This window comes from Schistocerca nitens, chromosome 3 (assembly GCF_023898315.1).
Source record: "Schistocerca nitens isolate TAMUIC-IGC-003100 chromosome 3, iqSchNite1.1, whole genome shotgun sequence".
Lineage (NCBI taxonomy): Eukaryota > Metazoa > Arthropoda > Insecta > Orthoptera > Acrididae > Schistocerca > Schistocerca nitens.
In genome coordinates, this window is record NC_064616.1 from 219,442,784 (window position 1) to 219,456,630 (window position 13,847).

The 13,847-nt window shown below is 45.7% G+C and overlaps 1 protein-coding gene across 2 annotated transcripts in view; it reads right to left on the reverse strand.

Annotated features, from left to right (window-relative positions):
- The window catches only part of LOC126248178 (filamin-A), a 564,033-nt gene that overhangs the window by 353,798 nt on the left and 196,388 nt on the right, over window positions 1-13,847 (reverse strand). The window lies entirely within an intron of this gene.

Genomic DNA, 13,847 nt, shown 5'->3' on the forward strand with positions numbered 1-13,847 from the left:
CTGGACGAGTGGTCGCCTTAACAGCTTCGGCTATCACAGAACGCTTCCCTTTCAGCCCAACTTCTCGACAACATATGAAGCATCCACTGTCTTTTACCCTCACTGCTCGCAGCTTTACCTGATTCCCACAGAAGTTTGGGCGTAGTGCGCATCCGCACTGAAGATATGACTAACAACCGTCAAGGTATAAAAAAATGGCTCTGAGCACTATGGAACTTAACTTCTGGGGTCATCAGTCCCCTAGAACTTAGAACTACTTAAACCTAACTAACCTAAGGACGTCACACACATCCATGCCCGAGGCAGGATTCGAACCTGCGACCGTAGCGGTCTCGCGGTTCCAGACTGTAGCGCCTAGAACCGATCGGCTACTTCGGCCGGCGTCAAGGTACAAGATAAGTTGTGTGTGTGTGTGTGTCACTGTTTCAATACAGATACCTGTAACTTCACAGTGTGGAAGTTCTGCTACGTAGATTTCGCAAAGATAGTGAGGGGATTTGTAACTACCAAGGATCTACGTAAGATGTAAGCGAGCCTCTGTGTGTCTTCTTGTCTTCAAGTGCCGATTCATTACCTGTTTGATTTGGCTTTTTTCTTCGTTCTTGGAACGCAGATCATTCGATGTATCCCAACGGTGATGGGCGCATACAAAATTTATGCTGAATTTAGTTTTCTCAAGAATTTACTGTGGCCGTATGCAATTTCTGCCTTCATAACGTCGCTCTGATGTAAGAGTGGAAGGAGTATACGCCATTTATCTGCGGACAGTCTATATCCTCTTCCGTGTTTTTCCGTATTTTGAATGCATGTTTGTTGCATTTCTGTGTTGTTGGTGGCCTCACAACACAGAAAATTTCTTATTCCAGCTCACAGTGGCTTCACAAGGTGTTTATTCGGCAACACTAATGTGGCTGTATTGGACTCAAATCTTACTCGTTTAGCCACAACAGTAACAGTGTAGGACATACCCGAAATTGTAGTTTATTTTGTTGTACGTCACACGCTGATAGATATATAGTTTCCCTCCGTCTTCGAAACGCCTGATTGGTGTGTGGAACTATGTTGTTCTGAGAGCGAGATAGAAGAGCTTATTATAATACAGATGTGGGCCCAGTTTGACAGAGTGGAAGTCCGTGAACCACCAGAAATCAGAGTTGCGCTAAGGGCCCACAAGAACGACAAGGTTCCAGGAGGTAGTGGTATCACAGCAGATATGCTCCGCTTGGGTAGTGAAACACTAATAGATGCATTGGAACTGCTAATATCTACCATTTGGACCGGAGAAATGATTCCTGAAGAATGGAAGTGGGGCAACTGTGTGTACCGTCTTCACGAATGGAGGGTGCTACAAAAGTATCCAACTACCGAGGGATTTCATTGCTTGAATTGGTTGTAAAAACTTAACAACGCTGCTCCTAAACCGCATGAAACCATTGGCTGAAGCGATTTTAAGAACCTATAAATCTGTGTTCGCCCGTGGACGGTCGACGTCCGACCACATATTTACCTCATAGAAAAATTTACAATTACACCTTATCTTCATTAATTTTCGACAAGCTTGACAGAATTGACCGCTCCATATTACAGAAAACGTTAGAGGAATTTGAAATCCCACCAATTGCAGCTTGCTACTCTCAACTTGTAAAGTACAGTTCGGAACCATCTATCGCCTCATTCAGTATTCGAAATGGACTGAGACAAGGAGATCTATTGGCACCAATACCATCCAACTTGGCCTTGGAAAAAGTAAGCCGTGACACTGATCGACTCAGAGAAATGGAGAAGCTGGGAGCAGATACAATTCTGGCATTTGCTGAATATGGTGTGATTCTTGGCGACAAGCATGTATGCGCTGATACTTACCGATTTTACCACAGTGCAAAGAAAATTGAGCTAGTGGTGAATGATGATCAAAGAAAATATATCGTTGTGTCACACCGACGAACTCACTGTCCTTCCATTATTGTTGACGGCCACACCATTGACCGAGTTCAAGAACTCAAGTACCTGGAAAACCATGCTGACTAAGAAGTGAAGTGATGAAAGACGCGCATGAACGAATAATAAACGATAATCGCATGTTCTTTAGTCTGAACCATTTATTCAAGTCACGGCTGATATCACAGAAGAATAAGATCCAACTATACATGACACTAGTACGGCCGGTACTTTGATATGGTTGTGAAGCCTGAGCGACATCAGCAACAACTGAAAAAAAAAAATGGTTCAAATGGCTCTGAGCACTATGGGACTTGACATCTGAGGTCATTAGTCCCCTAGAACTTAGAACTAGTTAAATCTAACTAACCTAAGGACATCACAAACATCCATGCCCGAGGCAGGATTCGAACCTGCGACCGTAGCGGTCATGCGGTTCCAGGCTGCAGCGCCTTTAACCGCACGGCCACTTCGGCCGGCTGCAACAACTGAAGAAGCAATCTGTGCCTTCGAGAGGAAGGTACTTCCAAAGATCTTTGAACCCGTTCGCAGTACCATGGAAGTCAAATGAGAACGAAGAACGAAAGACGACCTGTACCAGCGTTTTGAAAGCCTACACATTGGCGGAATATTTGGGCACCAGAAGCTACAAAGATTTGGCCAGATCCTTAGAGCTGATAGATCCCACCCATACCGAGTCCTCCGTTTTCAGTCCGCTGGAAAACGCTCAGTATGATGGTGGGTTTAAGAACAACAAAGAGGATTTTTTCTCTGCAAACTAATATCCTCTCTAAATAACAACGTTACAATGCAGCGTCGTTTATTCGTTTGCTTCTGACAGCTACTTGCTTTATGACCTGAGAGAGATGAATTAGTATCATGTGTCACAACACGCGATACGAGATATGAGTTACAACACGTATCGGAGTTTTGCAGGCAGAACTGTTAGAACACCCGAGCTTCGCTTGTGGAGAGAGAACGCCGCAGCGGTTACAGCTGCATACAGATTTCCTTCTCCCGTGCAACGACTTACCGCGGCGCCGTGTTAGCGCTACGTCACACCTATTTCCAGCACTTACGAAAGCATGAGGTCAGTGGAGAGCAGGCCACTATCGTGTTTGAGTCATTCATATACACATTTCCATACTTCAAGGACTGATGTCAAGGGAGACAACAGTATTTGTGTCGCCAACAACAAGAACGACAACAAATGGATCCAGCTTTTCATTTAAAAACTCTGTATGGTAGCATTTGTCCTGTAGTAGCAGCATACGCATGACTAATAAAGGATCGCTTATCGGAGCATAGTGATAATCACTTTTTCAGTAAATCACATACACGTTTTTACGGAGAGCATCTCAGGATTTACGTTCCCTTTCAGCTATGACGCTCAGGACGTCAGGAAGGGGGGAGAGGGGGGGGGGGGGAGCAAGCTTTGTCTCTGACGTTCTACGTCCACAACTGTCTACGAGTGCGTTTTTTAGACTGGCTTGTTATCAGAAACATTAAGGGTGTGAATGGAGTGTTCCCTAAAACAACTCCGATATTCAACGGCTTATAGCAACGACACAAACTGGTATAGAAATTAAGGTGATCAGAATTCACTCCCAAATGATTAAATCACACTGTCGGCAGGAAAGTTATTACAGACTTAGGATTTTTCAAACTTGTCAGCATTCATACGAATAGAAGCATATTTTGCTTAAAAAGTTATACTGACGCGGTATTATCTATTGCCTTATCTGTGTTCCGAAATTTCTTACAGTATTCTGGTAAGTTGCTTATCTTTCAACAGTCCTGCACATTTATAGCCCATTTTCCTTGTTGTTCCCGATTGAAAAGTACAACTTCAGAGTTAGTCATGCACCATATTCTTGAAGTATCAAACTTTATCTGAACTGATAACCAGATTTTAACATCTAGTATATAGTGCGTCGAAAATCGTACCTAAATAATCCTAATCACTTTTTCACATGACAATGTCCAAGAAGCCGTTGGTGTCCTGTTTGCGACCTTAAAGTTCTTGGAACGACTATACTTTTCTGCGAATAATTATTCTGACACACCTAGGACGGCCGGCCTGTGTGTCCGAGCGGTTCTAGGCGCTTCAGTCCGGAACCGCGCGACTGCTACGATCGCAGGTTCGAATCCTGCCTCGGGCATGGATGTGTGTGCTGTCCTTAGGTTATTTAGGTTTAAGTAGTTCTAAGTTCTAGGGGACTGATGACCTCAGATGTTAAGCCCCATAGTGCTCAGAGCCATTTGAACCATTTTGAACACCTAGGACAACTTGTATTTATAGAAGCACACAATCGATTGGATTATGAATCTCTTCTTGCATATTTCTCTTTCCGGGAGTCTACGAGCTCTTCCGTGGAGACATCGAAAGGAACGTTAGGGTTTAAAGTCCCGTCAACGAAAACGTCATCAGAGTCGCGGCTCAGGCTTGGCTCGGGGAAGGAAATCGGCGATGTCTTTTTCACAGGGATCAGCTTACTATTTTCCTTAAGCGCGTAAGGGAAACCACGGACTACCTGAGCCAGATTGACCAGAGGCCGATTTAAACCGCTGCTATCCTTAATGCGATTCCAGTGTCCTAACCACTGTGTCATCATGCTCGTTGAGTGACACTTAGACGTCTCATTCCGTTGGAGAAGTATGTCAGTGATTGAAAGAATTTAACCCTAACCGCGTAAATCTCCAGACTCTAAATCTAAACTAACATAGGTGTGTCCGCAGAGCGAACACGACCGTTGCTGCTGCCGTTGGTACACACGGGCTCTGCACACCCTGCAACAGATGTGCTACGGACTACCGTCATTGTGTCTCCAGCTACTTCATTTATCGCCTTACGTGCTTTGAACAATGAACACTATTCGCGACAGGCGCATGAATGAGTTTCCTCAATTCATTACGATTCGTTATATACCTATTTGTCACATCGATAGAAGTGTTTGGTGGAAGACTGGGAAATATATATTCACTGAGGTGACAAAAGTCATGGGATACCTCCTAACATCGTGTCGGATCTCCTCCTGCCCGGCGTGGTGCAGCGACTAGACGTGGCATGGATTCAACCAATCGTTGGAAGTCCCCTGCAGAAATACTGAACCATGCTGCCTCTGTAGCCGTCCATATTTCGATGGAATTCATGTCGGCAGATCTGGGTGACCAAGTCACTCGTTCGAATTGTGCAGAATGTTCTTCAAACCAATCGCGAACAACTGTGGCCCGGTGACATTGCGCATTTTCATCCACAAAAATTATATCGTTGTTTGGGAACATGAAGTTCACGAATAGCTGAAAATGGTCTACAGGTAGCCGAACATAACCATTTACAATCAATGACGGGTTCAGTTGGACCAGAGCACCCAGTCCATTCCATGTAAACACAGCCCACACCATTATGGAGCCACCACCAATTTACACAGTGCCTTGTTTACAAATTGGGTCCATGCCTTCGTGGGGTCTGCGCCACACATTAACCCTACCATCAGTTCTTACCAACTGAAATCGGGACTCATCGAACCAGGCCACGGTCTTTCTGTCGCCTAGAGTCCAACCTATACGGTCTCGAGCCCAGCAGAAGCGCTGCAGGGGACGTGCTGTTAGCAAAGGCACTCGTGTCGGTCGTCTGCTGCCATAGCCCATTGAAGTCAAATTTCGCCACACTGTCTTAACGGATACGTTCGTCTTACGTTCCACATTGATTTCTGCGGCTATTTGACGCAGTGTTGCTTGTCTGTTATCACTGACAACTGTACGCAAACGCCGCTGCTCTCGGTCGTTAAGGCCGGTATTACACTATCAAACATCTTTGTCCAACATCTTTGTCCAACATCTTTGTCCAACATCTTTGTCCAACATCTTTGTCCAACATCTTTGTCCAACATCTTTGTCCAACATCTTTGTCCAACATCTTTGTCCAACATCTTTGTCCAACATCTTTGTCCAACATCTTTGTCCAACATCTTTGTCCAACATCTTTGTCCAACATCTTTGTCCAACATCTTTGTCCAATATCTTTGTCAAAGATATTTGATGTTGTAATAGGGAACTTTGTCAAATGTCGTCCAATATTTGATCAAATCTAGGGCCTCGCTGTAGATTTGATCAAAGAAGTCACTTGTCTTCTGTTCACTGCAATGTGACATGTTACCACATGGAGCGCTAGCATCGCTGCAGCATTCTGTCGTCTTAGTGTTTTTATAAACATTGCCGGTAAATACAATTGGTGTTTGCCGACAACTACAAAATTAAGAGAGATTTATGAAGCTGATGAGGCGTTTTGCAACGTGAGGCACGCTGAATACAAAAATTGATTAAGAAGATTGGAGATCTGACCTGACCTGACCCATTCCAACCCAACCCAACCCAACCCTCTCCTTTAGCAAGGAATCGGAGTTTTACAGTGAGCCTGTCTTCTGCAGATATAGCAGTTCTAAAGTGAGTATTGTGCTTTGTAATATGAGGATACACTTCACTGAGCACATACAGAAATGTATGCTCATCCATTCTTAAGTAATTGATGTAAGACTTGACGCCCTCCACTATAAGCTCACGTAACAAGTTTTGTTGAATGCTTTTATCGTGTCTTCGTAAAACCCACGGCTTCACCCAGGTATGTTTCCTTTTTTCCCACGCTTTTCTTCCACATGTGGCACATGCAACTGCTGCGGTTAGTAACAAGTTGTTACTGTCAGCCATCTTGAACTTTGACGAAAAACATGATGCCAGTGTAGTACCCCTTCTAGCGCTACGTCAAAGATCTTTGTCAAATATATTTGACGGAATCTTTGATCAAATCTTTGATCAAATCTTTGATCAAATCTTTGATCAAATCTTTGATCAAATCTTTGATCCAATCTTTGATCCAATCTTTGATCAAATTTTGACAAAGAAATATGATAGTGTAATACCGGCCTAAGTGAAGGCCGCCGGCCACTGCGTCGTCTGTGGTGAGAGGTAATGCCTGAAATTTGGTATTCTCAGCACACTCTTGACACTGTGGAGCTTGGAGTATTGAATTCCCTAACTATTTCCGAAACGGAATGCCCCACTCCACGGGTCTAGCTCCAAGGGCCGGCCGAAGTGGCCGTGCGGTTAAAGGTGCTGCAGTCTGGAACTGCAAGACCGCTACGGTCGCAGGTTCGAATCCTGCCTCGGGCATGGATGTTTGTGATGTCCTTAGGTTAGTTAGGTTTAACTAGTTCTAAGTTCTAGGGGACTAATGACCTCAGCAGTTGAGTCCCATAGTGCTCAGAGCCATTTGAACCATTCTAGCTCCAAGTACCACTCGCGTTCAGAGTCTTGATTACCGTCGTGCGGCCATAATGAAATGGTTCAAATGGCTCTGAGCACTATGGGACTTAACATCTATGGTCATCAGTCCCCTAGAACTTACAACTACTTAAACCTAACTAACCTAAGGACATCACACACATCCATGCCCGAGGCAGGATTCGAACCTGCGACCGTAGCAGTCGCGGCCATAATCACGTCGGAAACCATTTCACATGAATCACGTGAGTACAAATGACAGCTCCGCCTATGCAACGCCCTTTCATAATTTGTGTACGTGATATTACCACCTTTTTTTTTTTTACGAGGGTGACTCAAATGAAACCCTTAAAATTGTAATAACAAATCGAAATTTCGCGTCGTTATCCTGTAAGTTTGTAAGCGTGCTACAAACAGCGTGCAGAATGGCCTGTAGGTGGCAGCATAGTGCGGATGCACACATATTGTCGCAGTATCAGTATAAAGATGGCCACCCCACTTGCGACTTGCACCAGGGAAGAACAGCGTTCTGTTATTCGGTTTTTGCGTAGCGAAGGTGTGAAACCTATTGAAATTCATCGACGAATGAAGGTTCAGTACGGCGATGCATGTTTGTCACAGCAGCAAGTCTAAGAATGGAGTAGGAGGTTCGCAAATGGTGGGACTTCAGTGGAAGATGCTCCTCTTCCAGGTCAGGCACAACGAGTTGTGTCTCCACAGAACATTGCAGCAGTTGAAGCCTTAGTGAAGGAAAACCGCCGAGTGACACTGAATGACATTGCAACATTTTTACAGATTAGTCATGGGTCAACACACAACATTTTGCAAGATGTGTTTCAGTTTCACAAAGTGTGTGCAAGATGAGTGCCACGGCAGCTGACTCCTGAAATGAGAGAACGACGTGTTGATGCTTTTTGAAGAACTACTTCGGCCCTTTGAACGAGAAGGTGATAGCTTCCTTGCAAGAATCGTTACTGGGGACGAAACCTGGGTTCACTTCCACCAAACGGAAACGAAGAGAGCGAGCAAGGAATGGCGCCATTCCTCATCACCAAAACCAAAGAAGTTTCGAACAGAACCATCAGCAGGGAAGGTTATGCTGACACTTTTGGGACGAAAAAGGCGTCATTTTGGAGCATTACATGGCTAGAGGGACCACTGTCACCAGTGCGTCATACACAGATCTCCTAAAAAATCATCTGCGGCCTGCAATCAAATCAAAGCGACGTGGATTGCTGTCAGCAGGTGTCCTTTTGCAACATGACAATGCAAGGCCCCACACTGCCCATACAACAGTTGCAACAATCACAAACCTGCATTTTGAGTGTCTTCCTCGTCCACCATACTCACCAGTGATTACCCCAAGTGATTTCCATATGTTTGGAACACTCAAAGATGCAATGGGAGGAAAGGAGTTCCGTTCTGATGAAGAGGTACGCCACGCGGTGCACGAGTGGTTGCGTGGACTACCAAAAGAATTTTTTTCTAATGGAATTTATGCACTTTGTAAGCGCTGGAGGACTTGCATTGATCGTGGGGGAGATTATGTTGAAAAGTGGTACAGCTTTTACCACTTCTGCGCAATAAATAATTTTTTAAAAAAATATTTAAGATTTTCATTTGACTCACCCTAATATGGGTGTGTGCGCGCGCGCGACTTGATACGGGAGTATATGAGACTAACGCAGTACGGGCGAGCTTTAATTTCCTGCCGCATTACACGGTTACGCCAACCCCGCTGCTTGATCTCTGGCGCTCTAGTTTGGTCTTCAACTCGCTTGTAAAACATTGTACCTCTATTTCTCTTAAATGCGTTGGAAGTGCATCGTGCTGGAGCAGTATTCGTTGTGTACAAAACCGTGCGAAAGATGAGTAGAACTGGAGACCCTTTGGCTGTATGCTTCCCTCGAGAGATGAGAAGGCAGCTAGTGTTGACTGCGACAGACTGATAGTGAGTGCAGTAGATGCGTCGCGTGCTAACTGTGTTGTGCCGGACCGCGGCGCGCGGGCATCGGGCTGCAGCGTCAAGGTGAGTGCCAAGGGCGCAGACGCTGACCCCGAGAATGCGTGCCACGCTCCACGTCCGTCACACGCCACCTGGCTCTTGTCTCGCCTGGATCCTCTTCCCCGTGGGTTTCGTGGCTACAGGGTGTCAGGAACGAGGGCAGATTAAATGGGACGGGGAGCGCGATCGCCCCGTCGAGAGTTGAAACTAAATTAAAATCAAATGATATGTTTTGTAAACTGCGCTGAAGTTGAGCACGCGAATTTAGAGTCACGAGCAGTGGATGTAGTCATTTAATTCAGTATTCCCAAGCCATCTTACACACATCAACAAAAGTTTAGCATCACCCCGGTTCCCAGAACGCCTGACGATAGACGTGACTATGGATATTGTGTCACAGACACAGTCCCTTTGACTGTTCAGAGATGTAAATAACCATGCACGAGAAGCGCCTCAGTTCCCCATCAGTTCCAGTCAACCCATCAGGAAGGAGGTACACGGCTCGTGTTGTCTGTAGTTCCACCATGCCTAGACGGTCAACACCGCGGTTCGATCGCGTCCGCATTGTTACTTTGTGCCAGGAAGGGCTCTCAGCAAGGAAAGTGTCCAGGCGTCTCGTTGTGAACAAAAGAGATGTTGTTCGGACATTGAGGAGGTACAGAGAGACAGGAACTGTAGATGAGATGCCTCGCTCAGGCCACCAAAAGGCTACTACTGCAGTGAATGACCGCTACCAACGGATTATGGCTCGGAGGAACAGTGACAGCAACGCCACCATGTTGAACAATGCATCTCGTGCAGCCACAGGTCGACTCAAACTGTGTGCAATAGGCTGCATGATGCGCAACTTCACTCCCGACGTCCATGGCGATGTCCATTTTTGCAACCACGACACCATGCAGCGCGGTACAGATGGGCCCAACAACATGCCGAATGGACAGCTCAGGATTGGCATCACTTTCTCTTCACCAATGAGTGTCGCATATGCCTTCAACCAGATACTAGTTGGAGACGCGTTTGGAGGCAACCCGGTCAGGCTGAACGCCTTAGACACATTTTCCAGCGAGTGCAGCAAGGTGGAGATTCCCTGCTGTTTTGGGGTGGCATTATGAGGGGCCGATGTACGCCGCTGGTGATCAGGGAAGGCGCCGTAACGGCTGTACGATACGTGAATTCCATCCTCCGACTGATAGTGCAACCATATCTGCAGCATATTGGCGAGGCATTCGCCTTCATGGATGACAATTCGCGCCCCCATCGTGCCTATCTTGTGCACGACTTCTTTCAAGATAATGACATCGCTCGACTAGAGAGGGCCGGCCGCAGTGACCGAGCCGTTCTAGGCGCTTCAGTCTGGAACCGCGCGACCGCTACGGTCGCAGGTTCGAAACCTGCCTCGGGCATGGATGTGTGTGATATCCTTAAGGTTAGTTAGGTTTAAGTAGTTCTAAGTTCTAGGGGACTGATGACCTCAGATTTCAAGTCCCATAGTGCTCAGAGCCATTTGAACCATTTTTTGACTAGAGTTGCCAGCATGTTTTCCAGTCATGAACCCTATCGAACATGCCTGGGATAGATTGAATTGGGCTGTTTATGGACGACGTGACCACTAACCACTCTGAGGGATCCACGCCGAATCGCCGTTGAGGAGTGGGACGATCTGGACCAACAGTGCCTTGATGAACTTGTGGATAGTATGCCACGACGAATACAGACATGCATCAATGCAAGATGACGTGCTACTGTGTATAAGAGGTACCGGTGTGTACAGCAATCTGGATCTCCGCCTCTGAAGATCTCGCTGTTGGTGGTAAAACACGCAATGTGTGGTTTTCATAAGCAGTAAAAAGGGCAGAAATTATGTTTATGTTGATCTCTATTCCAACTATCTGTACAGGTTCCGGAACTCTCGGCAACGAGGCGATGTAAAACTTTTTGATGTGTGTACTTTGTGTGCCCGAGACAATGTACTGCCTGTACCAGCGAGCTGTGCTCCCCCTCCTGTTCTAATTGCGGGCACCAAATATTAGCAGGGCTTCCAATATGCCACAGCAGCACGCTTTACAATTATAACTTTCAAAATGCAATTATGTATATAAATGAACTAAATTGGCAAAACGGAACTGTCAACAAATTAAGAACTACAGTTTCAAAAGTATTTTGTTTGTTTTTAATTTACTTTTCAGCTTTATGTTAACAAAAGGCTTATGAGTTTGTTGCTCTGTGTTAACAAATATATAAAAGACGTTTCTCAGAAAATGGTTGTGGATGCTACACATTTCAAGAAATCTAACACTTTCTTCTCTTAAATAAAACACATTTTTGCAATTGTTTGATATTTTTGAGAGTCAAAACAGCTTACAACAGTAGCTTTTCAAGGGTTTTTTTTTCCCTTAACAATCAAGGAGAAGACCCCAGGGTCGTCTTTCTCTTCTAAGCAACCGCCCCACCCACGCAACTTCATTAATCCGCCCCTGGTCAGGGCCCAGTCCGTTGCTCAAGAATGGGTCTTTCACTTACTGGCTGCTAAAATTTCGCAGTGCATAGGATTCATCTGAACGAAGGGCTGTCGCCGACCTGTTCGGAGACCATAAGAAGTTGGCCAAAACACATATGGCGAGAATATCGAAGAAGAAGGAAAACGGATGGGTGACAATGAGGTCATTATAGACGGGACACAAGATCTGTTTCGGAAAGGAAATCAGCTGTGTTCTTTTGGAAGGAACGGTCCCAGGATTCAGCTGAAGTAATTTTTGGGAACAATAAAACAAATCGTGATGGCTGCACGGGAATTTGAATTCCTCGTCTCCCAGATGCGAGATCCGTCTTTGAACTACTGTTGAATCTCGCTTAGTAAGAACAGCTCAATATGACTTTCTTCATAAAACGTTTGGACTAAAATGGTTGCCGGCCGGAGTGGCCGAGCGGTTCTAGGCACTACAGTATGGAACCGCGCGACCGTTACGGTCGCAGGTTCGAATCCTGCCTCGGGCATGGGTGTGTGTGTGATGTCCTTAGGTCAGTTAGGTTTAAGTAGTTCTAAGTTCTAGGGGACTCATGACCACAGTAGTTAAGTACCATAGTGGTCAGAGCCATTTGAACTAAGAGGGTCAATGTGCGGACCGCGCCGTACACCCCAGACCTTCCCTGGACAGGACGCTCGCAGCTAGCCCTGAACGCCAATCATATCTGATGGTTACCATATAATTAAAGTGTAGCTCCTCACAGAGGTCCATTGTGACCTGTAATTATCGAATGGTAAGGAAACTCTGTAGATATGCTAATGCGTTAACGAGAAACCTATTTACGGTAGAAAAAAAATTGGTTCCAATTTTGACCACCAAGTGCAAACCTGGCTCTGTGAAGGCAAATGGTTCAAATGGCTCTGAGCACTATGGGACTTGACATCTGAGGTCATCAGTCCCCTAGAACTACTTAAACCTAACTAACCCAAGGACACCACACACATCCATGCCCGAGGCAGGATTCAAACCTGCGACCATAGCGGTCGCGCTGTTCCAGACTGTAGCGCCTAGAACTTCTCGGCCACTCCGGCCGGCGCTGTGAAGGCAAGAAAAACGTGTAGAAATGTTTTCATATGTAATGGATGAGGAACGGGACAAGTGCAGAAAAGGTCGAACAAGTGAGAAAGGCGTGATGTTATTTCTATTATTAACCGCCGCTTACACAGTTTGTTTAATTAGATCACCGGAGACGTCCACGAGATGCTGCGTCCGTAAAAGGACGCGATCATCAAATACTCTCAGCAGTTTCGGTGGCATCTTAGTAACTGTATACTGGTCTTCCTAAAGCTAAATGTCACATGGATTGAGATCAACTGACCTTGCCATCTCTAGAGGATTGCACGTCCGTGGAAGGTTGCATTAAACAGAACTTTCACTGGGCAAGCGACACGAGGTGTTGCCCCATCTTGCATGGAAACAGTGGTTTACGCACAGTTTCGCTCTTCCAAAGCGGGAATCACATGCTGTACAGAGAGGTGTCAATGATGTTAAGACGTCATGGCACATCTGACAGGCCCTCTGGATGTATTCTGTTCAAAGAAGAACTGACGAGTACAAATGTGCTTGTGAATCCACAGCACACAGTCATACGGCGAGTGCAATGGCTCAGAGTACAACACGCGGTTTAATAGTACCCCAAATTCAGCAGTTCTTTGTATTCACTGCATCTTGTAGTGCAAAGTGTGTCGTTTTCCTTAAACGAATGCGTTCCCATTTCACAGGTCACATTCGCTGAGTGACGTGACGGGTTAATGCTCCCAAGACACGCAGAGAGAGGGCAAAGCTAGGCGAGCCGAGCCGTGCCGTGCTGTGCTGTGCTGTTCCTTTTGATGACCCAGATGCGGTCTACAGCAGTAGTCTTTCACTTCTAAGGTAAGGTACCAATTACAGCACTTACAATTTTGTCATCTGCAGTTCGTTTACGGGAGATAACGCTGTAACGTGGGCATACTCCTCCGAAATAACAATAAATAATTTGTCACTTGCCAGACAGACATTTACAGTTTCTCCATGTCTAAATAAACTGTTCACACAAGTGCTATACTAGCTGTGTAGGAATGATCATTTATTGCGAAAAAGTACGAATTTCGACAGAGGAA